Source organism: Stegostoma tigrinum, chromosome 20, assembly GCF_030684315.1.
Source record: "Stegostoma tigrinum isolate sSteTig4 chromosome 20, sSteTig4.hap1, whole genome shotgun sequence".
Lineage (NCBI taxonomy): Eukaryota > Metazoa > Chordata > Chondrichthyes > Orectolobiformes > Stegostomatidae > Stegostoma > Stegostoma tigrinum.
In genome coordinates this window covers 7,729,958-7,754,029 of record NC_081373.1, presented here as the reverse complement: position 1 = coordinate 7,754,029, position 24,072 = coordinate 7,729,958, and the positions used below count along the sequence as shown (strand labels likewise).

At 47.9% G+C, this 24,072-nt stretch overlaps 1 long non-coding RNA gene across 2 annotated transcripts in view; it reads right to left on the bottom strand.

Annotated features, from left to right (window-relative positions):
• Positions 1-17,728, bottom strand: part of LOC125461756 (uncharacterized) — a 47,712-nt gene extending 29,984 nt beyond the window's left edge. Inside the window, exons 1-2 of one of the 2 annotated variants that reach the window (XR_007249545.2) lie at positions 17,484-17,728; positions 9,269-9,685 (exon numbers count right to left, since the gene is read on the bottom strand). This is a non-coding gene — a long non-coding RNA (uncharacterized LOC125461756). The remainder of the gene's footprint in view (positions 1-9,268; positions 9,686-17,483) is intronic. The other variant, XR_007249546.2, reaches the window with a different exon arrangement.
• Between the last annotated feature and the right edge of the window lie 6,344 nt (positions 17,729-24,072).

The following is a 24,072-nucleotide window of genomic DNA, read 5'->3' as shown; positions in this document are numbered from 1 at the left end:
ATACAGATAGACAGGTACACAGATGGGATAGGGATGGAGGGATATGGAACAAATGCAGGCTAATAGGGCTAGTTTAAACTGTGAAAACTGGGTGGCATGGGCAAGTTGGGCCGAAGGGCCTGTTTTTATGCTGTAGACCTCAATGACTGTACGGCTGTACACAGGTCAGCCTCACTGGGCCATTCATTAAGCATAGGTGGTGTGGAACATTGGTAGTTTAAATCGTTAGTTTTAGGATTCTTGGCTTTTGAATATTGGTTGATTGGCAGCACTCACAACCAGAGATTCCTGTCAACCTGAAACGTCAGCTTTCCTCTTTCTCTGATGCTGCTTGGCCTGCTGTGTTCATCCAGCTCTACACCTTGTTATCACCTTCCATCCTGTATCTTTCTGACTGGTGTACTGGCTAGTTGACTATTCTAGTTTTCAGAATGAGGGGATTCTTTTAGCTGCAACGTGGAGATGACCAGAAGTGGTTAGAACATAGAACAATACAGCGCAGAACAGGCCCTTCGGCCCTTGATGTCGCGCAGACCTGTGAATTAATCTAAGCCTCTCCCCCTACACTATCCTATCATTATCCATATACTTATCCAAGGACTGTTTAAATGCCATTTTAGCTGTGGCCTTGACTGGTCTCGAATCCAAACCACTGCTCTCACACCTCCCTGCACAAGGACATCTTTTCACAGTAGCATATCCAGATCAGGATTGCAGTTAGGTTTTAATTCAGTTTTCGCTGAAAGTGTAAAACACAAGAAATACCTATCCCCTGCCTAACTCCCCACCTATACTCTCCTCTCCACCTATCTTCTTTTCTCTCCATCTTCGGTCCGCCTTCCCCTCTCTCCCTATTTATTCCAGAACCCTCTCCCCATCCCCCTCTCTGATGAAGGGTCTAGGCCCGAAACGTCAGCTTTTGTCCTCCTGAGATGCTGCTTGGCCTGTTGTGTTCATCCAGCTCCACACTTTGTTATCTTAGATTCTTCAGCATCTGCAGTTCCCATTATCTCTGACACAAATACCTGCAAGAGACAGTTTTATGATGAGGTTCGGAGAGATAATCAGCTTCCTCCTTATTTCCTCCTGTTAAGTCTCTCTCCATTAAACATTCCTCTGATACTCTGCGGGTACAACATTCTATGGGTGTCTCACAGAGGTTTGTCAGACAACACTGAATTTACATCTGCAGTATTCTGATTTTTTTTATCTGTAGCACTTCTCATTTCTTCTAAAAAAAAAGTATTTTGGAATTAAATATTACAAAAATGTTTATTGAATTTTGAACTTCTGATCCCTAGTCATGACAATAGATTGGAGAAGGTTGGGGTAATTGCCTTGGGAGAAGGGGAGGCTGAGAAAAGTTTTGATTGAGGTGTTTTAAATGATCAGGCTTCTGGACAGATTAAATAGGATGAGACTGTTCCCTTTTGGCAAGTTCAAGAATGAGACGACACAGTTTTAAGATAATTGATAAAGGAATCAATGGACACGGGGTGAACAAACTTTACATTCAGTGAGTGGTTAAAGTTACGCCTGAGAATGTGGTGGGGGCGGATTCAAATGAGATTTTCAAAAGGCAATGAGACCATTGTCTGGAACGGAAGAATGTGAAGGATTACAGGGTGAAGGTACTTGGCTCATTTGCAGAGTTGGCACTCTCATGATGGGCCAAATGGCCTTGAATGTTATAACGATTCTGTGATTCTAAAGTAAGGGAATGCAGAGAACAAAAGAGCTCAAGAAGCTAAAGGGGAAAGGATTCCTTCATTGGTTAAGCTAGCAATAATGCATGAAGCTTGTCTGGGTAATTGGAAATAAAGCCACTTCATTCTCATTGAGATGTGGGAAAGCCTTTGATTTGTGTTTTGTGGAGAGATTTAGGGGTGGGATATAGGGTCAGTGGTGAAAGTAGTAAAATCCTTGACAAGGAGCAAAAAGAGCTCCCAGAAATAAAAGGCCCAGATACAACAAAGGAATCTGCCGCTGGGAGAGATGTATCAATCCCAGACTGTTATTCTGTTCAAATGAAATTAGATAAATGGCAGTCCAGTCACAGTTCACATTCTCAGTGTTCATCTGTTTGTAGTTGAGTGACTCATTTTAAGAAGCATCTCCCAGAATTTTCATTTAATGTGTCAACAATTGAATTTATACAGCACCTTTAATGCAGTGAAAAACCTTTCCTCAAGAGCGATTAACAAGTCAATTTTACCACTAAGCCACATCAAGGCAACATTAGGGTAACTGAGAAGAAGCTTGGTCAAAGAGGTAGACTATCTTTTATAAAAAAAAGTTTTAAAAATTGTTTTTAGTTGACAGAGGTGCAGGGGCAGTGATTTTGGGAGGGATGTCCACAGCTCAGTGTCTTGGCAGCTGAAGGCAATGCCACATTTAATGAAGCAATTAAAACTGACAATGTACACAGAGCCAGAAAGAGACAGACATATGGGGCAGAATGTGTCCAATGCAGCCAGGCTGTGTCATATAAAAGGAGAGCGTTCCTCACCCCGAGAGCTTTTATTCCCTTCCTTTTCCAAAGATTGCATCTGTTCTCCCAGTTCATCAGCTTCCAGCATATCACCATGTGATAGTCACGGCCAATAAACTCTCCCGCAGCCCCAAGCCCAGAACAACAACCCCCTTCCCTCACCCGACTGTCTCCAACACCCTGTACCCACAACCCACTGTCTCCAACTCCCCCAACTCCCGACCCACAGTCTCCAACACCCCCAACCCCGACCCACTGTCTCCAACTCCCCCAACCCACAACCCACTGTCTCCAACACCCCTTACCCACAACCCACTGTCTCCAACACCCCCTACCCACAACCCACTGTCTCCAACACCCCGTACCCACAACCCACTGTCTCCAACACCCCCTACCCACAACCCACTGTCTCCAACTCCCCCAACCCCAACCCACTGTCTCCAACACCCCCAACCCCGACCCACTGTCTCCAACACCCCCAACCCCGACCCACTGTCTCCAACACCCCCTACCCACAACCCACTGTCTCCAACACCCCCTACCCACAACCCACTGTCTCCAACTCCCCCAACCCCGACCCACTGTCTCCAACACCCCCTACCCACAACCCACTGTCTCCAACTCCCCCAACCCCAACCCACTGTCTCCAACACCCCCTACCCACAACCCACTGTCTCCAACACCCCCTACTCCCAACCCACAGCCTCCAACAAGCCCTTCACACAACCCACTGCCTGCAACACCCCCTACTCCCAACCCACTGTCTCCAACACACCCAACACCCACCCCATGCCCTCCAACATCCCCTTCTTTCAACCCACTGCCTCCAACACCCCCTACCCTAACCCACTGCCCCCAACACCCCCTACTCCCAACCCACTGCCTCCTACACCCCCTACTCCCAACCCACTGCCTCCAACACCCCCTACTCCCAACCCACTGCCTCCAAAACCCCCTACTCCCAACCCACTGCCTCCAACACCCCCTACTCCCAACCCACTGCCTCCAAAACCCCCTACTCCCAACCCACTGCCTCCAAAACCCCCTACACCCAACCCACTGCCTCCAACAACCCCTACCCCCAACCCACCTCATCCTACAACCCCTACTCCCAACCCACGGCCTCCAACATAGCCTACCCCCAACGCACAACCTCCAACAAGCCCTTCACCCAACCCACTGCCTGCAACACCCCCTACTCCCAACCCACTGCCTCCAAAACCCCCTACCCGCAACCCACTGCCTCCAACACCCCCTACTCCCAACCACTGCCTCCAACAACCCCTCCCCCCAACCCACCTCATCCTACAACCCCTACTCCCAACCCACTGCCTCCAACACACCCTACCCCCAACCCACAGCCTCCAACAAGCCCTTCAAACAACCCAATGCCTCCAACATCCCCTTCTCTCAACCCACTGCCTCCAACACCCCCTACTTCCAACCACTGCCTCCAACAACCCCTCCCCCCAACCCACCTCATCCTACAACCCCTACTCCCAACCCACTGCCTCCTACACCCCCTACCCCAACCCACTCCGTCCAACACCCCCTACCCCCAACCCACTGCCTCCAACTCCCCCTACTCCCAACCCACTGCCTCCAACACCCCCTACCCCAACCCACTGCCTCCAACACCCCCTACCCTCAACCCACTGCCTCCAACATCCCCTACTCCAACCCACTGCCTCCAACGCCCCCTTCTCCCACTGTAGACCAACAACCCCCTTTCCCCAACCCACTGCCTCCAGCACCACCTACTCCCAACCCAGTGTACCCCAGTTAACATCCCCCTCCCGACATTTGGGCCTTTCCCCCATCACCATTCTTTATCCCACTTCTGCAATTACATCTACTTTGCCCCCGCAAGTTCCGAGACCACCCCTATTCTTCTCGGGATGAACCCTCCACCGCCCCATCATGGAATGATTAACAGATTGCCCCCTCAGGGCTGTGATTACCCCAGGCTTCAGGCAGCGCAGAAGGAGCAGCCCCTAGACCTGTGAGCAGACCCTTTACTGCCGTGTTTGCAGGCCCCTGAGTGATGACTGCCCACACTGCTGCTGCTGACCCTACAGGACCAACTGCTCCCCAGACTGTGCTCAGAAAAGTCTGGCCGTAAGTGGCCCAAGTGGACGACTGGCCATGGCCCAGCCCTGGATTGTGTATGGACTGTGCTTGTGTCTGATGGCACCGGGACCCTCCGACAGACTGTAGTGTACCCCCTTGAGGAGACTGAGGCCTGGCCCCAACCACTTTCTGACAGAGCTTTGTGGTTGAATAAATGTGTGCAGCAGTGTGTTGCATGCTGTAGGCGTTAGATTGACGTCTCGATGTACTGCTCACAAAAACAGCACCATTCTCCCATTTCCCCAGCCCTAGCCAAATCCCGAATAACAAGTATCCTGTCTGTGTATCTGCACTAAACAGCATAGCCATATGGTGATACTTTGGCTCTGACCAACAGGCATGGGGTGGCATGGCAAGGCAGGGATGCTGCAAGCTGGCAGGTCGGTGCTGACTGACTGAGCGCCAAGAGAGTAAGCAAGCAGCCCTGAGCTGCAGCCTGGCCCAGCCCATGAGCTGAGGTAATAAAATGTGAGGCTGGATGAACACAGCAGGCCAAGCAGCATCTCAGGAGCACAAAAGCTGACATTTCGGGCCTAGGCCCTTCGTCAGAGAGGGGGATGGGGTGAGGGTTCTGGAATAAATAGGGAGAGAGGGGGAGGCGGACCGAGGATGGAGAGAAAAGAAGATAGGTGGAGAGAGTGTAGGTGGGGAGGTAGGGAGGGGATAGGTCAGTCCAGGGAAGACGGACAGGTCAAGGAGGTGGGATGAGGTTAGTAGGTAGATGGGGGTGCGGCTTGGGGTGGAAGGAAGGGATGGGTGAGAGGAAGAACAGGTTAGGGAGGCAGAGACAGGCTGGACTGGTTTTGGGATGCAGTGGGTGGGGGGGAAGAGCTGGGCTGGTTGTGTGGTGCAGTGGGGGGAGGGGATGAACTGGGCTGGTTTAGGGATGCAGTAGGGGAAGGGGAGATTTTGAAACTGGTGAAGTCCACATTGATACCATTAGGCTGCAGGGTTCCCAAGCGGAATATGAGTTGCTGTTCCTGCAACCTTCGGGTGGCATCATTGTGGCACTGCAGGAGGCCCATGATGGACATGTCATCTGAAGAATGGGAGGGGGAGTGGAAATGGTTTGCGACTGGGAGGTGCAGTTGTTTGTTGCGAACTGAGCGGAGGTGTTCTGCAAAGCGGTCCCCAAGCCTCCGCTTGGTTAAGCCCATGAGCTGAGGGCCTGTTCCTGCGTGGAGTGTCCTTGCAACAGCCTTTCAAAGCTGATTACTCTTGCACCCTGCAGTGCAGGTCTCTACTTCCTCAGCAACCTGCAAGGGGGTGGTTGGGGGGGGGTTGTCAGAGCGGCGTGGTCAGGATTGTGAGGAGTTGGCAAATGTCCGCTTCCAAAATCCGTGGATGAGGAATGCATATGGCTGGTGCTCATGGAGCGTACCCTGAGACACTGTCTGCTGCTGACCAACATGGATGGTCCTCACAGTCAGAGGTGAGCTGTCCTCACCAGGAATATGCTCGGACTTCCAGGTTGAGAATTTTCCAAGTCTTGCTTGTTCAGTGCTTTTGGGGAGATCAGAAGCTGAATATTGATGAGGTGAGTTGTGATGTTAAGACTTTTAACAGAACAATAATCCTCCTTTGTTGGCAACTTGCCACTGTCTAGTGAGGAACTCGGCAAATGCAGAAAAGGTACAGGGAGCTATTCTCGAGTGATGCAGGACTCGCAGGGCACCTCACCTGATGCTGTCACTAATCTTATCTCAGCCCACATCATTTCTTATTGCTGTTGTTGCTGAAAAGAGAGGCTTATGACTGAAGCTTTTCATCTTGCACTCAACAGGGCACTTTGCAAGAATGCCAAATTTCAAATGATCACAACAGTTTTATACTACCACGGAGAAGGGTGCTGATGTGTAAGCTAATCAATTTTAATTGATCCAAGGCATTCCCGTGGAGAAATCAATAAGCAATTGTTCATTTTTGCTTTCTCCATGGCAATACCTCAAGCCAAGCAGAGATGGTTTGCCAGCCATTGAGAATCCCTTCCCTTCTGTGGTGTAAACCATTTTGATTGTTTGAAATTTTGGCATTCTTGCAGTTGTCCTGATGAGTGCTTTGGCAACATCTCTGTCTCTCTCTCTCACTCTCTCCCTTACTTGCAAGATTCAAGTCCTGTAGAAAGAACATGAAGAACCCTGTCATGTTACTGGATAATGTCCTATTCTGGCTTCCTGGGGTTGGTTTAGCTCAGTTAGCTGGTTGGCTGGTTTGGGAAGCAGTGTGATGCCAACAACACAGGTTCAATTCCCACGCAGGCTGAGGTTGCCATGAAGAATTGCCCTCCTCACCCCGTCCCCTCACCTGAGATGTGGTGGCCCTCAGATCAAACCACCAACAGTCATTGTTCTGTAATGAGAGAGCAGCGCTATGCTCCAGTAAGATCATGACAACTTGTCTGTGGCTCCCTTTTCATAAACAAAGCAGGGAGGGTTTGCACTATTGTAAGACCAACTCACAGCTTGGTCAAAAGGTGCTTTGTATATATCAAATAGTACCTCAAAAGCTACTGCTTCAAGTTTATCAGCAAGGTTTGAGAACTGCCCACCCCTGTACCTTGCCTATATGTTATAATGTGGGGCAGTGGGACCAGGGGGAGGGCTGGCTGAGACAGGGAGACTCTGCCAAAGCTTTGCCAGAAGCAGCTTGCCTCATGAGCATCTGCAGTGCTTCCTGTGTCTTTGCTTTTACCAATGCATGGCAAGATAGCCGCGAGAAATCCCCCCATCATAGCCCCTGAGGTTTGCTCTGTTTTAATACTATCATCATGGAGGGTGCTGTTGCGAACATGCCCTGGTTATTTCTGCTGGGAACGGATCCATCATTTCACATCTGCCCTCTCTTTCTGCATTCTCACTGTGTTGCAATTCACACCCTCCTAATATTTTATAGTAACAGAACGTTCTAGCTCCTTCACATCAAAGGATTTAACTGAGCACATTCTTATTCAGAAGGGGTTTGGTCAGGCAGACATAGGAAAGATGCGTTCACCTATGGTAGGGCTGTTAAATATAAGCTAGTCATTAATCCACTTGAAAGGGGATTCAGGAGAAATTCCTCAAAAGTTGTTTGAACATGGGAATTGTAAATGTGTGGAAGAGTAAAGCTGAATAACATAAGAGGGTGTACCAGTGGGAGAATGGAATCAGAGATTGGAAGAGCTGCAGGTGCTAGAGAATCCGAGATAACAAGGTGTAGAGCTGGATGAACACAGCAGGCCAAGCAGTGTCAGAGGAGCAGGAAGGCTGATGTTTAGGGCCTAGACCCTTCTTCAGAAAACAGTGTCACAGAGATATTCTTCACGAGGTTCACAGATCTGTGCAGGTGAGATGCGAGAGCCATCTCAGACTTTGTTCCCTCACCATTCAAGTTACTAAGTTTTTAAAGCACGGGAATAGGCTCTTTGGCCCACCATGTCTGTGGTGGTTTCTGAAGAAGGGTCTAGGCCCAAAACGTCAGCCTTCCTGCTCCTCTGATGCTGCTTGGCTGGCTGTGTTCATCCAGGTTCACACTTTGTTTTCTCAAGGAATCAGAGGATTTGCTGGGCCCCTACAGGACATGGCTGGCAGCAGTTTCAGAAGGCAACTGACCACCCACTTTCTTAAGGGCAACTAGGAATGGGCAACAAATGCTGGGCCCAGCCAGAGACACGCACATCCAACGAGTGAATACTAAAAATTAAGGGTCGTAGGGTAAAATGAGGGAGGGGTGCGAGGGACTCATGTTGTGACGAAATGTCAGTAGGGATCAGATGGACTGACTGGTCTGTTTCTGTGCTGTATATTTGACGTAGCTCTTTTTAACTTCTCCCTTCCTCTTGCCATGAGCTAGCCTCTCTAAATCGACCACATTTCCTTTCCTACTTCTCTCCGGGCTGAAGGGCCTGTTCTTGCGCTGTATTGTTCTTTGTACTGTTTACAGTCATGGTGGTGCTCGGAGAGATGGGCTTTCGTCAAAATCACTCAGCTAAAAACAAACGTGGGGTCAGAAACTTCAGAGTGACAGTAAAGTGGCCTTGTTTCAGTCAGCTTGTGTTTTGGTCAGAAGCAGAAAGATCAGAAGTCCGGCAGAAATCTCTGGCGCTGGGAGATATAACCCTCACCCTGAGTGACAGGAAATGCCTGACTGATTTTCCACCCAGTAAGCATGTGACCTAGTTCAACTCGTTTGTACATATTGGGAGATTGGAGAAGACACCGTCTGTCACAGAGATATTCTTCACGAGGTACACAGATCTGTGCGGGTGAGATGCGAGAGCCATCTCAGATTTTGCTCCCTCACCATTCGAGTTACTGAGATTTTAAGGCATGGAAAATAGGCCCTTTGGCCCACCATATCTGTGCTAGTCATCAAACATCCATCTATTCTAATCCATTTTCCAGCACTTGGCCTGTAGCTTTGTGTGATATGATGTTTCAAGCATTCATCCAAATAGTTCTTAAACCTGTCTTCACTACCCTCTCAGGCAGTGAGTTCCAGGTCACCCTCTAGATGTAAAAATTTTTCTTCAAATCTCCTTAAAAGGTCCTGCCCCTTGCCTTCAGTATACGCAGCCTGGACACTGATTTACAGAGACGGAAATCTTCATATTCTAGCTTAACTATGCCCCTCATAACTTTGTACACCTCAGTCAGATCCGCCACTCACCTTCTCTGCTCTATGGGAAACAACCCAAGCTTAGCCAGTCTCTCTTTATCGCTGAGTTGCTCCATTCCAGGCAACTTCGTGGTGTATCTCCTCTGTACTCACTACAGCGCAATCACAGGCTTCCCATCACGTGGTGACCAGATCTGCACACAGTACTCCAGCTGTGACCTCATATTGTGTGCAGTTCCAGCAAAACCTCCCTCCTGAAACTGGTGGATGTTCAAGTGATGAACTGATGACCACGAAGGGGAACACACAGAGCTTCATCTAGTGAGATATTCTAGAATTTTCCAGCAGCCTTGGCCTCCTCTATTGTAGCTTGGCCAGAAGCATGATGAAATTCCCATTCATAGGTTGGAAAGGTGCCTTAGCTAATCCTTGGGTTGAAAGCATCTCTAAGGAAATTGCATCAAGCAACTGCAAAAAGATAAATTAGGTTATTTAAGGCCTTAGTTTCAGTGTATCACTGGATATGTGAGCGTCTATTCTATGTCAGGAACAGAAATAGGTATAATAACTGGAAACAATTCTGGTTAATTAAGACCAATAAGGCACTTGTACAATTGCCTTTTATTTCTGTACTTTGTGAATGTTTTAGTAACATCTTGACATTCAACTCCTCCCAAATAATTTATAGGATTTTGAGGTTTTTTTTACGTTAAAATTTACCGTAAAGCTCAGCTTCTGTTTGTGCAGAAGAAACAAAGATCTCAGCTGAAAGTTCACCTCAGCACCAAGGTTATGAGAGGATGAGGAGGGAAGGTTAATCAGAATGTCATCATTTAGTAACCAGTATCTTTATAAGCCCCCACTTCCAAACTTAAAAACCAAAACCTTGCAGGGAGAGGGTAAATAGAGAGATGTGAGTGTTACAAGGCATGAAGGAAGGAATCGTAGAGTTCAGGAAGGAATAGTTGGAGAGTACAGAAATATCATAAATCACATTAACCTGTGAAATAATTGAGATGGGCAAAGAGACAGTGCATTATAAGGATCTTGCAAGATCCTGGGTCATCCTTGTGAGACTTAAGGGGGGAGGGTGCAGTTCAGAGGATTGGAAATCAAACTCACATTGGCTTCCTGAAAAAGCATCGATCAAATTGGACAAGAGGCCTCACTAGTTTGGAGTGGCATTAGGTCAACATCACAGGCTTAGACACAAGCGCAGTCCCTGCTGTGTGCTGCAATACAACACAAGGGAGCTGATCCTCAGATCGACTCCCAGCCTCCAATGACTCCCAGCCTGTGCACCGCCATGACGAGGGGCCCCATATGGCAGCCTTCCAGCATGGCATGGCACCCTCTCAGCCTGGCATGGCCTCAGTATGGTCAGCGGGTCTTCAGGAGATACCAGAGTGATCTCTCAGCCTCATGATCCTCAAGGTGAAGCTCTGCACTGTCTAGAGCCAGGGCCCTAGTGCAGACTGGAAGCTTGGTGCCAGTGTGTCCTAGTTGGAAGGCCAATGTTCTGGACTCCTATTTCTGCAATGCTGGACATTTCATTTCTCTATTTTCCAAGATCTTGTAACTAAAGGAGCTGCACCTAGGTACCTTTTTACCTAGGATGGTACTGTGAGTGGCAACATATAAACTTTCCACTCTACTCCTTGGAATATGTGTGACAAAAAGCTAATTCAGTTCAATTCAATTCTTTTTGAAGAACTGTACAATAAATCAAGCTCCTTTCTGCAATGATAGTTTATCTCAAGGTCAACTAATTTGGCCCAACCGAGGGATCAGCTCTGGATATCTCTGTGGTCTGAATGAGTCACTGTATGTCAGTGCATTTAATGGCCGAGCCACCAGGAGTCCTTATAGTATTGACTTATTGAACAATCAAAGGGATTAAAAGGATGAGAAAGATGCAGAAATCTCCTCACTTCACCTGTCACCGGAGCCAAATATTCATATCCAGTCAGAGCTTTAGATAACAAGCCAATGACAGCAGAAATTTGGTCTATTTCAATATTCCCACATACCAAACTGAGATTGATGCTGGTGATAACAAGGTGCAGAGCTGGATGCACACATCAGGCCAGGCAGCATCTTAAGAGCAGGAAAGCTGACGTTTCGGGCCTCAGCCCTTCATTGGAAGACCCTTTGGGTCTAGGCCCGAAACGTTAGCTTTCCTGCTCTTAAGATGCTGCTTGGCCTGCTGTGTTCATCCAGCTCTGCACCTTGTTATCTCGGATTCTCCAGCATCTGCAGTTCCCATTATCTCTGAAGCTGGGGATCTACTTTTTGGACACTGGTAGTGTAAGGCCCATGTCCTTTTATTTTGTGCTTTTGAAAACGGTGGACTGAAATGAGACAAAGCTATTTTAAAACTGATGTTCAGAGGGAATGACTGCAGTCCCTCAACTGAGTTCGAAGCTGAGGAAGTGTGCAGGTGCAGATCTCGTTGGCAACAAGAGGATGATCGATCCACGGACTAGTGACCAGTTATCCATGACAGAGATAATGGGAACTGCAGATGCTGGAGAATCAGGTAGCTTTTTTGCCTGTGTGATTGGTTCTCAGGTAACTGAACAGATTGTAGCAGGAAACAAATTGTAGAGAGAAAGAGGGGGAGAGAGAGAGACAGAGGGAGAGAAAGAGACAGAGGTGGAGAGAGATGAAGGGACAGAGAGAGAGAGAGAGAGAGAGAGAGAGGAGTGTTCAATTCTTCCCCAGATCAGAAGTGGCCTCTATTCCACTGCTGTCAAAACTCACTGTAAATTCAAAGACACCCTGATTCATCTTTCCTACAATAGATGTTTCAAGCTGTGATTTTTAACTGCAAGTTTTGAAGGAACCACCCACATTTTTTCTGTCACTGAATAGTGGGATCATCTGGAGAAAGGCGACTGGAGCAACATGCTGGCCAGAAAGGAGTTATAAAGATGACCTGAATAACAATACCTGGGAACAAAAACACCTGAACTGTTTTTCCCCTTTATCTATAATCTACTTTACCCTATCTGACTGTGGGTAAAGGGGAGTTTATGAGGGGATTAAGGTAATACTAATGTGCCCATGATTATACCTGTTCACTTGTAGCTAGACTTATTGAAATAAATTGTGTTTTTGTTCAGTCCAGTAACATGCCCTGTACTTTCTATTCACCTACGTTTGCAAATCAGGTAAATTGGGGATCATTGCATTTTCTAAAAAAAAAGCTTTAACTTATTTGATGACTCTGGGAATAGTGGCGTTGGTGTTTCGGGTTGGTACCCTTCTGAAGCAGGGTCCTGACCTGAAACGTCAGCTTTCCTGCTCCTCTGATGCTGCCTGGCCTGCTGCGTTCCTCCAGCTCCACACTTGTTATCTCTGGGAGTAGTGGGATTTGATTTCTACCTGTTCTCCCGGTGGGAGGTGTGAGAATAGTTTACTTTTACAAGCTGCACTACAGAGCAGGCAGGGTGAGTATTTGAGTCTGGACCTCACTGCCTGGCACTGCGCTGGAGACAGGTTCAATTGAAGCACTGAATCAGAGGCTAGGTGAAAAACAAACAAAGGAATGGGGAAATGGCAATGTTCATTCAGAGAGCTGGTGCGAACATGATGGGCCAAACGATCTCATTCCACTCCATAACAATTCTGTCATTTTGTGATGGTGTAAATGTCTCATTCTGTTATTTGTGTTCATGGCCTCAGTACATCCTGTTCCAGACATGTCCGGAAACTGTGAAAACAGTTTAGAACCTAATTAAACAACTATTAATTGTGTGTTATTAACTTATACTGTATACACACTGTTATCAACACAACTACGAAGAGTGGGTTAACAAGCCTGCGAATGGGACGTAATTAACTCACTTTTCAGTGAATAGTGTTTTGTTCGCCCTGTGAATAGTGTATGTTATTAGCACACAGGGCCTGTTATGTTTCACCTCATGAGGCCCCACATCAATGAAAACAAACTGCGCAGTGTACACACTTCAGTGGAGAAAGGCTCCACACTAAATAAACAAGGTGCGAGCCAGCACCAGAAATCTGCACTTTGCACAAACAGCAACTTGTCAGGCAAGATGGTTCGGAGCGAGGAAAATCAGCCCAGACTTTGTCTGCTCTCCCAGGTCCTGCAGCTTGTGGACTATAAGGCTACTGACCCTGTTATAATTGGGTGGGTTAATTTCACACAAACATCCGGGTCCTTACCTCATTATTCTACAAGGCCATAAAACGTAGGAATAGCAGGCCATTCAGCCCATTGAGTCTTCTCTACATTTCAATGAGAAAATAGCTGATCTGATCTCAAAGGATAACAAAGTGTGAAGCTGGATGAACATAGTAGGCCAGCAGCCTCTTAGGAGCAGGAAGGCTGACATTTCGGGCTGAGACCCTTCATCAGAAATGGGGGAGGGGAAGAGGGTTCTGAAATAAATAGGGAGAGGGGGGAGGCAGATTGAAGATGGAGAGAGGAAAAGATAGAGGACTCCACGGCCAGAAGCTCCAGAGAAGACAGCAACACTGAGCCCTGCCGAGACTTCACCATCGCCCCCAGACCTCTCCCTTACTGAGGACGAATGGTCAGTCCTCAGCAGGGGCTCACCTCTGTCCCCCTCCACCCTCACATCAATGAATACCAGTCACGTTTGGACATAGAACAGTTTTTTCCGCCGCTTTCGCCTCCACGCTTACTTCTCTAACCGGGAGCCTAACCCTCCCTCCACTGGCCCCTTCTCCCACCTCCAACACAAGTCCTCCTCCTGGACACCACCCCCAGGCCTCCTATCCTCCCTCGACCTCTTCATCTCTAACTGCCGTCGCGATATCAATCGCCTCAACCTCTCCACCCCTCTCACCCACTCCAATCTCTCCCCACAGAAAGTGCAGCCCTCTGTTCCCTCCGCTCCAATTCCAACCTCACCATCAAAACCGCAGACAAGCGTGGCGCAGTGGTAGTATGGCGCACTGACCTCTACATCGCCGAGGCCAGATGCCAACTCTCCGACACCTCCCCCTACCGGCCCCTTGATCATGACCCCACTCCTGAGCACCAAACCATCATCTCCCAAACCATCCACAACCTCATCACCTCAGAGGACCTCCCACCCACAGCCTCCAACCTCATTGTTCCCCAACCTCGCACCGCCCGCTTCTATCTCCTTCCCAAAATCCACAAACCTGCCTGCCCTGATCGATCCATTGTCTCCGCCTGCTACTGCCCCACCGAACTCATCTCCACCTATCTGGACTCCATTTTCTCCCCCTTGGTCCAGGAACTCCCTACTTATTTCCGCAACACCACCCACGCCCTCCACCTCCATAGAACATAGAACATAGAGCGTAGAATATTACAGCACAGTACAGGCCCTTCGGCCCTTGATGTTGTGCCAACCTGCAATACCAATCTGAAGCCCATCTAACCGACACTATTCCATGTACGTCCATATGCTTATCCAATGACGACTTAAATGTACTTAAAGTTGGCGAATCTACTACCATTGCAGGCAAAGCGTTCCATTCCCTTACTACTCTCTGAGTAACGAAACTATCTCTGACATCTGTCCTATATCTTTCACCCCTCAATTTAAAGCTGTGCCCCCTCGTGCTCGCCGTCACCATCCTAGGAAAAAGGCTCTCCCTATCCACCCTATCTAACCCTCTGATTATTTTATATGTCTCAATTAAGTCACCTCTCAACCTTCCTCTCTCTAACAAAAACAGCCTCAAGTCCCTCAGCCTTTTCTCGTAAGACCTTCCCTCCATACCAGGCATCATCCGAGTAAATCCCCTCTGCACCCTTTCCAAAGCTTCCACATCCTTCTTATAATGCGGTGACCAGAACTGTACATAATACTCCAAGTGCGGCCGCCCCAGAGTTTTGCACAGCTGCAGCATAACCTCTTGGTTCCGGAACTCGATCCCTCTATTAATAAAAGCTAAAACACTGTATGCCTTCTTAACAGCTCTGTCAACCTGAGTGGCAACTTTCAAGGAACTGTGTACATGGACACTGAGATCCCTCTGCTCATCTATACTACCAAGAATCTTACCATTAGCCCAGAACTTCCAATTCCTCAGTCTCCAACACCTCTTTTTCACCATGGACGTCCAGTCACTATACACCTGCATTCCTCATGCAGACGGCTTAAAGGCCCTCCGCTTCTTACTGTCCTGCAGGCCCAACCAGTCCCTCTCCACTGACAGCTTCATCTGCCTAGCCAAACTTGTCCTCACCCTCAACAACTTCTCTTTGGATTCCTCCCACTTCCTGCAGACAAAGGGGGTAGCCATGGGCCCAAGCTATGCCTGCCTCTTTGCAGGTTACGTGGAACAGTCCCTCTTCCGCACCTACACTGGCCCCAAACCCCACCTCTTCCTCCGTTACACTGATGGCTGTATCGGCGCCGCCTTGTGCTCCCATGAGGACTTTGATCAGTTCATCCATTTCACCCCAACCTTAAGTTCACCTGGACTATCTGTAACACCTCCCTCGCCTTCCTGGGCCTCTGTGTCTCCATCTCGGGCAACCAGCTAGAAACCAATATCTACTTCAAGCCCACCAACTCCCACAGCCAACTAGTACACACCTCCTTTTACCCACCCTCCTGCAAAAATTTCATCCCCTATTTCCAATTCCTTTGCCTCCACCGCATCTACTCCTAGGATGAGGCATTCTACTCCTGAACATCCCAGATGTCCTCGTTTTTCAAGGACCGCCAGCAGTGGTCGAGAACACCCTCGGCCGTGTCTCCCGCACTTCATCCCTCATGCCCCGTCACCGCAATAACAAAAAAAGAAATCCCCCTCATCCTCACATACAACTCCATGAACCTCCAGATCCAGCGCATCATCCTCCGACACTTCCATCATTTACAATCCGACCCCACCACCCAAGACATTTTTCCATCCCCACCCTTGTCTGCTTTCCAGAGAGACCACTCTCTCCGTCACTCCCTTGTTCACTCCACACTGCCCTCCAACCCCACCACACCCGGCACCTTCCCCTGCAACCGCAGGAAATGCTACACTTGTCCCCACACCTCCTCCCTCACCCCCATCCCAGGCCCCAAGATGACATTCCATATTAAGCAGAGGTTCACCTGCACATCTGCCAATGTGGTATACTGCATCCACTGTACCCGGTGTGGCTTCCTCTGCATTGGGGAAACCAAGCGGAGGCTTGGGGACCGCTTTGCAGAACACCTCCGCTAGGTTCGCATTAAACAGCTGCACCTCCCAGTCGCAAACCATTTCCACTCCCCCTCCTATTCCTCAGACGACATGTCCATCATGGGCCTCCTGCAGTGCCACAATGATGCCACGTGAAGGTTGCAGGAACAGCAACTCACATTCTGCTTGGGAACGCTGCAGCCCAATGGCATCAATGTGGATTTCACAAGCTTCGAAATCTCCGCTCCCCTACTGCATTCCAGCTCGTCCCTGCCTCCCTAACCTGTTCTTCGTCTCACCTATCCCCTCCTCCCACCTCAAGCTGCACCTCCATTTCCTACCTACTAATCTCATCCTGCCCCCTTGACCTGTCCGTCCTCCCTGGACTGACCTATCTCTTCCCTACCTCCCCACCTACACTCACCTCTACTGGCTCCATCCCTGCCCCTTTAACTTGCCTGTCTCCTCTCCACCTATCTTCTCCTCTATCCATCTTCTATCCGCCTCCCCCCTCTCCCTATTTATTTCAGAATCCCCTTACCCTCCCCCATTTCTGACGAAGGGTCCAGGCTCAAAACGTCAACTTTCCTGCTCCTAAGATGCTGCTTGGCCTGCCGTGTTCATCCAGCTCCACACCTTGTTATTTCGGATTCTCCAGCATCTGCAGTTCCTATGATCTCTGATCTGATCTCAACTCCACTTTCCTGCCTTTTCCTCACAACCTTTGATTCTTTTACTGAGTAAAAATCCGTCTGTCCCAGCTTTGAACATACTTAATGGCCCAGCCTCAACAGTCTTCTGTGGCAAAGAATTCCACAGTTTCACTATCTAATGAGGGAAGAAATTCCTCATCTCTGTATTAAATGAGTGACCCCTTACTCTGAGGGTATGCCCTCTGGTCCTGGGCTCGGTCAGACTGGGACCTGAGCAAGTGGGTGAATGGTTAACCTGTTTGTATATTTCCCCAAAATGTTAGCAGTGCTGACTAGCTTGAAAGAAATGGCTTATTGTTGGTCTGGTAGCTCTTTCAGTATATCGTACAAGGTGATTAATGCCTGTGTTCACTCAACAGGAAGACAAATAGACATGTACATTAACTAGGCATTTCACTCACCTAAATCAACAGCAGTCATTTCTCGGCCAGTGTCTCATAAGTGATTTTTCCTTTTTAAGTTGGAGATGAAGAGACCATCCAGCCGAAGAATTTGCATTGATATACTGCCTTTCAAATTTCATGGTCAGTTAAATACATTTGCTGCAACAAATACAGAGAACGTTGCAGAAACTCAGCAGGTTGGCAGCACCCGTGGAGAGAGAAACAGAGTTAGTGTTTTAAGTCCATTATGGCTCCTCCTCAGAACTGAAGATTTTTTGCTGCGTTGTCGCAGTTGTAATGAAGGAAAGGCAGCAGCCAATCCCGCAAGCAATTTGCCTTCTCTTTGATGAGATGTGGATGTTGCCAGTGACGGCAGCATTTTCTGTGCGTCTCTAATTGTCCTTGCACAGACTGGGTTGTTTCACCATTCCTGAGGAGAGTTAAAGAGTCAACTGCATTGCTGTGGGTCTAGAGTCACATGTAGGCCACACCAAGTAGGGATGGCAAATTTCTTTCCCCTAAAGGATGTTAGCGAATGGTTTAACAATCACGGACATCATTAACCTAGCTATTTTTTAAAAAAAATTAGGCTCATACATCGCCATTTCTCATGGTGGGAATCAAACCTAGGTTGTCATACCTTTTGGATCGCTGATCCAGTGACATTGCCATGACACTGCGCCTCCCAACCTGATGGGGGATTTTTACCCCCGGTTTAATAGTTAATTCGAGAGCTGACATCTCTCTGATGATGCAGCACTCCCTCAGTATTGTGGTGGGTCTGTTATTCCATACTACATGCCCACGTCTCTGTAATAGGGCTCCCACCCATAATAAAACATGACACGCATGCATGTAAATTAGAAATGTGAATCCGGTTAAAAAGAAAATGGTGAGGAAGCTGTACAGATCAGTTTCTGGGTTCTGTGATGAGCGAATGTGGAGCCATTGTAAGAAAGCATTAACACTGCATTGGTTAAAACAACTGATTTCAAGATACATATTTCTGCAAGTCATCCTGTTTCCTTGACAGTAATGACTTCACTGGCTTTTCTCATTTCTACAGCTCGGGAAGAGTGATAGTCTTTCTTTACCTGTAGTGCAGAGGCCGTCCTAATGCTTTGACCCACACAGCACACTGGCTTATTTACTGACTACAATATACTAACCAGGGGTTGCAGCTGCTTTTTAACACCTTTGTTTGCACATTCTTCGAGTGTGAAGCAGATATCTCCCTGCAGTTTGCAACATAATCCACAGAAATAGCTTTCCTCTGATTGGGAATAGTCAGACCCTCAATGTAGGTATAGCCACAGGAGATCACAATCCAGTTTGTTTGGAGTTGCATCTCTCCTTTCAAGGCATTGCTGCTTGAAGCTCCCTTAGTGCCTTTAGGTGTGACAACCCAAGGTTCCTCCAAGGGCTTTGCCAGATGGTCACTGAATGTACATCTAGAAAACATATGTTGTAATTAAAACTTCAGTATGCCCTTAAGTCGTCTAGAAATAGAAGCCATGTCATACACAAAGGAACCACACTGTTTGTAAGCTTCTAAAATCAGTTTGCAAGCCATTGAACTAACAGTTCAGTGTTAGGAAAGTCAGACAATAAATTTGCTGCAGTGTGCATCTAATGGGTTTTAATTTGTTTTAGTAGCACCTATATGTTTTGTACTTACTTGGAAGCTGCCGTCTTCTATCTCCTTCACATTGCTTTGTTAGTGCACAGAGCCTCTGGTTCTCAGGTATAGGCGGCTAACCTCTTGTGGCTGGCACTGTCTTTGAGTGCAGCGGGAGAGCAGGGCAGCTTGTTATGGTGGGCGGCACTGTGCTCTCAATGGACATGTCACTGTACGTCAGCGCTACACCTGCTGCATCTGCTGGGGGATTGTGTGCAGATAAACTGCATGAGCTTCAAGCAAATGGCCTTGCACGAAAATCAAAGGGAGCTGTCCTTAGAAGGCTGAGGGGGGGAGCTACACGCTGTGCAGTATAATCAGTCATTAAACTCAGCCAATTAAACTCTTTAATTGAAAATAAGAATATTCTGTCTATCACAGTTCCACTCTATAGCCAATTCAATGAATCCCTACAATGCTGAAAAAGGCCATTCAGCCCATTGATTCTCACTGACGCTTAGAAGAGTATCCCACCCAGTCCAAGCCCTGCCCAGCCCCATAGCCCTGCATTTCTCATGGCCAATCCACCTAATCTGCACATCCCTTGGACACTATGGGCAACTTAGCATGGCCATCTACCCTATCCTGCGCATCTTTAGACTCTGGGTAGAGACCAGAGCGCCCAGAGGAAAAGTCACACAGAAACAGGGAGAATGTACAAACTCCACACAAACAGTCACCCAGGGCTGGAATCAAACCCAGGTCCCTGGCCACTCTAAGGTAGCAGAGTTAACCACTGAGCCGCCATGCCTCCCTTTCACTTAAATCCCGAATTCAATTCACTCCTCGTAATATCTTAAAAAGGCTACAAGCCTTGTAAAGGCTGTGGGCCTGACAACATTCTGATAATTGTACTGAAGACCAGAAACTGATCTGGACTGGCTCTGTAAATACGATGGCTGTGAGAGCAGGTCAGAGGCTAGGAATCCTCCAACCATACAGTGAGTCCCTGACAGTGCAAAGTCTGACGTAGCCTACAAGGCACAAGTCAGGAATGTGATAGAATACTCTATATTTTCAGCTCTTACAACACACAAGAAACCTGACACTGTCCTGAACAAGATAACAAAGTGTGGAGCTGGATGAACACAGCAGGCCAAGCATCATCTTAAGAGCACAAAAGCTGACATTTTGGGCCTAGACCCCTCATCAGAGGCTCTGAGCATTGCTCTGATGAAGGGACTAGGCCCGAAACGTCAGCTTTGGTGCTCCTGAGATGCTGCTTGGCCTGCTGTGTTCATCCGGCTCCACACTTTGTTATCTCGGATTCTCCAGCATCTGCAGTTCCCATTATCTCTGACCTGAACAAAGCAGTTTGCACGATTGGTATCACCTCCATGAACAATTACACCTTCTACCACTGATGCTCAGCAGCAGCAATGATTATGAAATTCACTAAGTCCCTTCAGACAGCATCTTCCAAACTAATGACCACTTCCATTTAGAAGGGCATGGACAGCAGATACAAGGGAACACCATCACTTCCGAGTTGCCCTCCAAGCCACTCACCATCCGATTTGGGAATATATTGACGTTCTTTGACTGTCACTGGGTCAAAATTCTGATGGCTTTGTGAATCTACCTACAGCACAGGGACTCCAGCAGTTCATTTAAGGTTGGGTAATAAATGCTGGCCCAGACAACAATGCTCCCATTTTTTTGTGGCAGTTTCTTTTACAAAAGCTGATCACTCCAACAAACAGTACACAGAAGTTCTGTCTAGTCATTTGTGCCATGTGGAGCTGGTTGGCTAAGTGGATTCCCATCCACACACAAACGCCCAGATTAGAGCATGTGTAAACTTTGGAGTTCCTGCATCATGTGACAGCATCTGATGATGGAAATGTCTCAGGAAGCCCCTTTGGCCTTAATCGCATTCTTAAACCAATGCCACACCGCCAAGTCGAAACCAAATAGATATTTTTAACTTCCTCAAACTTCTTATCCTCCTTTTAGCTCTTCATTGCTGTGAAGGAGCTGATGATGAAACAAGAATTCAAGGATATGAGAGAGTGTTGCATTCCTATACCACACAAGAATAACAGAGAAAAGCTTACATTTATGTAAGACTTTTCACAGCCACCTAATATCACATATAGAACCTTCAAGGCAGATATAGGCCATTAGGCACACTGAGTCTACCCTCCAAACAACTTCCCACGCCTTCCCCCATTCCCCATGGCTAACTCACTTAGCCTGCACATCTGTGGACACTACAGGGCAATTTAGCATGGCCAATCTAACAATTCTGCACATCTTTGGGAGGAAATTGGAGCACCTGAAGGAAACCCACATAGGGAGAACATACAAATTCCACACCTGAGGCTGGAAGCAAACCCAGATTCCTTACCGTTATGAAGTACCTCTTGAGGCATAGCTTTTCTTGCAAAGTGAGAGCTAATTTGGTCACACTAAACTCTCAGAGAGCAAAGATCGTGGGAACTGCAGATGCTGGAGAATCCAAGATAACAAAGTGTGGAGCTGGATGAACACAGCAGGCCAAGCAGCATCCCAGGAGCACAAAAGCTGACGTTTCGGGCCTAGACCCTTCATCAGAGAAACGTCAGCTTTTGTGCTCCCGAGATGCTGCTTGGCCTGCTGTGTTCATCCAGCTTCACACTTTGTTATCCCATAGAGAGCAATGTAGTATTGATTAGAATATCTGTCCTCATGATGCCGATTAGGATGGTCAGGACACCGGAGAGAAATCTCCTTTAAAATAGCGCCAAGAGATTTTTTTCACGTTCATCTGTTGGGTCTCACCCAAAGAACCGTGTCCCAGCTACTGCAGCGTTCCCTCGGTGCTGCTTCTAGTGCTCAGCCGGGAGTGGGACATTAAGCTGGAATTTTGTAATTTAAAAGGAAGTCTGCTGCCCACTGAGCCTTGGCTAACATTTTCTGCCCACTGCAGTAGTAGGCTTGGCGGTGACAGCTCTGCTTCACCCACACGAAGGAGAATAATGGGCACTCAGAGGGAGATAGGGGCTTGTAACCTGGGCTAGAGGTTAATGCATTGAAGAGAGATGGGGGAGGAAAAGGTAGTGGCAGAGTGAGCTCTTTAAACAAAAAACAGTTACACATTGATTAAAACCAACATGAAGTTAAAGAATAACTGATTAATACGCCCATAAATTTTATATGTAGGCAGCTGTAAGTATTTACTGTAACCATGGAGATAGGAGTTAATCACCTACATTAGAAATGTTGCTATAATGAGTTCAATGGGTATTAATGAGCACTCAGGGGAACAATTGCAAGCAGCAGATTTACACTGAACAAGTTTGAGCAATGGGAGAGACGTATTCAAAGTCCTGAGGACTAACCAGATACGTCAATACAGCAGCAGAGAAATGCTCGTCACAGCAAGTTGATTTCTTTGTGATAGCCAACGCCCCTAAAGCTCAAAATCACATGCACACAGTTCTTCATTTTCTGCCTGACTGTTTGCAGTGAGCATGTTGTCCTCTCCCACATAATCCCCTGTGACTAACCCCTGGGCAATGCTGCTTCAAATTCAAATCCCAGGTAAAACAGCAATGCAGCGTGTTGTTGAAATGAAACCCCGGTCGATCACTGAGTGCCAATTCCTGTAGCTTTAGGTCGACACATACTGTGCTCTGACCAAATAAGGCCCAGTGTCGAATTTGTATCTATCTGATCTCATTTGCTTCTAAGCCCAGAGCTTGTGGATCCATACTTGACAAAGTACTACTGCTCATAGCCCCCTCCAGGCTCACAACATCCTATTGTACTCCTCGAAGAAGAAGAGGGAGTGTTCCCGATATCCTGGTCATCAAAGTTTCCTCAGCAAACACCCTGGACAGAAACAATCAAACAGTAAGACATCATATTCCTGTTTAGGAAGAACCATTGTCCATGGACTGCATTTCCATGTCACAACAGTTTCAACAAGTCACCCACTCTGAAAGATAGTAAGAACTGCCGATGCTGGAGAATCTGAGATAACACAGTGTGGACCATTTCTGAAGAAGGATCCAGGCCCGAAACGTCAGCTTTCCTGCTCCTGTGATGCTGCCCGGCCTGCTGTGTTCATCCAGCTCCACACCTTGTTGTTTCAGATTCTCCAGCGTCTGCAGTTCCCACTATCTCTGAGTCGCTGGTGTTGTGACACAGTGATGCTAACCACTGTGCCATCTTTGCTTTCTTTCTTTCATTGTTATGTCAGCCAAACAAAATTCCTCAAAATGACTGGACTCCCGTTTTCAAAGTGGAAAATCCATCCACAAGGCTGGCACCTGTCAAGTATCAGCTCCTGGGACCCAGTCACTTAATGGCATCATAGGGAATGCCACCAAGGTAGAGTGGTTTCACTCCCTCCACCACCAGTCCCAGCCACTGCTAGCCCCACCCTGAGCTTTCTTCGGTAGGAGCCTATGACCAAGCCCACAGCCTCCAAGAACAAAAGGCAGCAGGCAACATTAATCCCTCTGAATCGCTCAAACTGCCTCGCAACTATATTCCACTCCTTTCAGTGTCACTGGGTCAAAATCCTGGAACTCCCTCCTTCAAAAGACTGTGTGCAGTGTTCCCGAGGACAGCTCATAGCATCATAGAGGTCTACAGTGTGGAAACAGGCCCTCCAGCCCAACTTGCCCATGTCACCAGCTTTCACAATTAAACTAGTCCCATTTGGCTGCCTTTGGCCCATATCCATCCATACCTATCCCATCCATGTAGAGGGAGGTGGCGATGGCCTTGACCTGACACAACCTGTCCATCTTCTCTCCCACTTACCCGCCCCTCCCAGCTCACTGACCAATCCCCACCACTCGCTACCTGCACTCACCCATCACCGTCCCATCTACCTTCCCCAGCCCAAACCTCCCACTGTATTTATTACAGAGCCCCCTTCTCCTTCCCCATTCCTGAAGATGGGTCCCAGCCCAAAATGTCAGCTTTCCTGCTCCT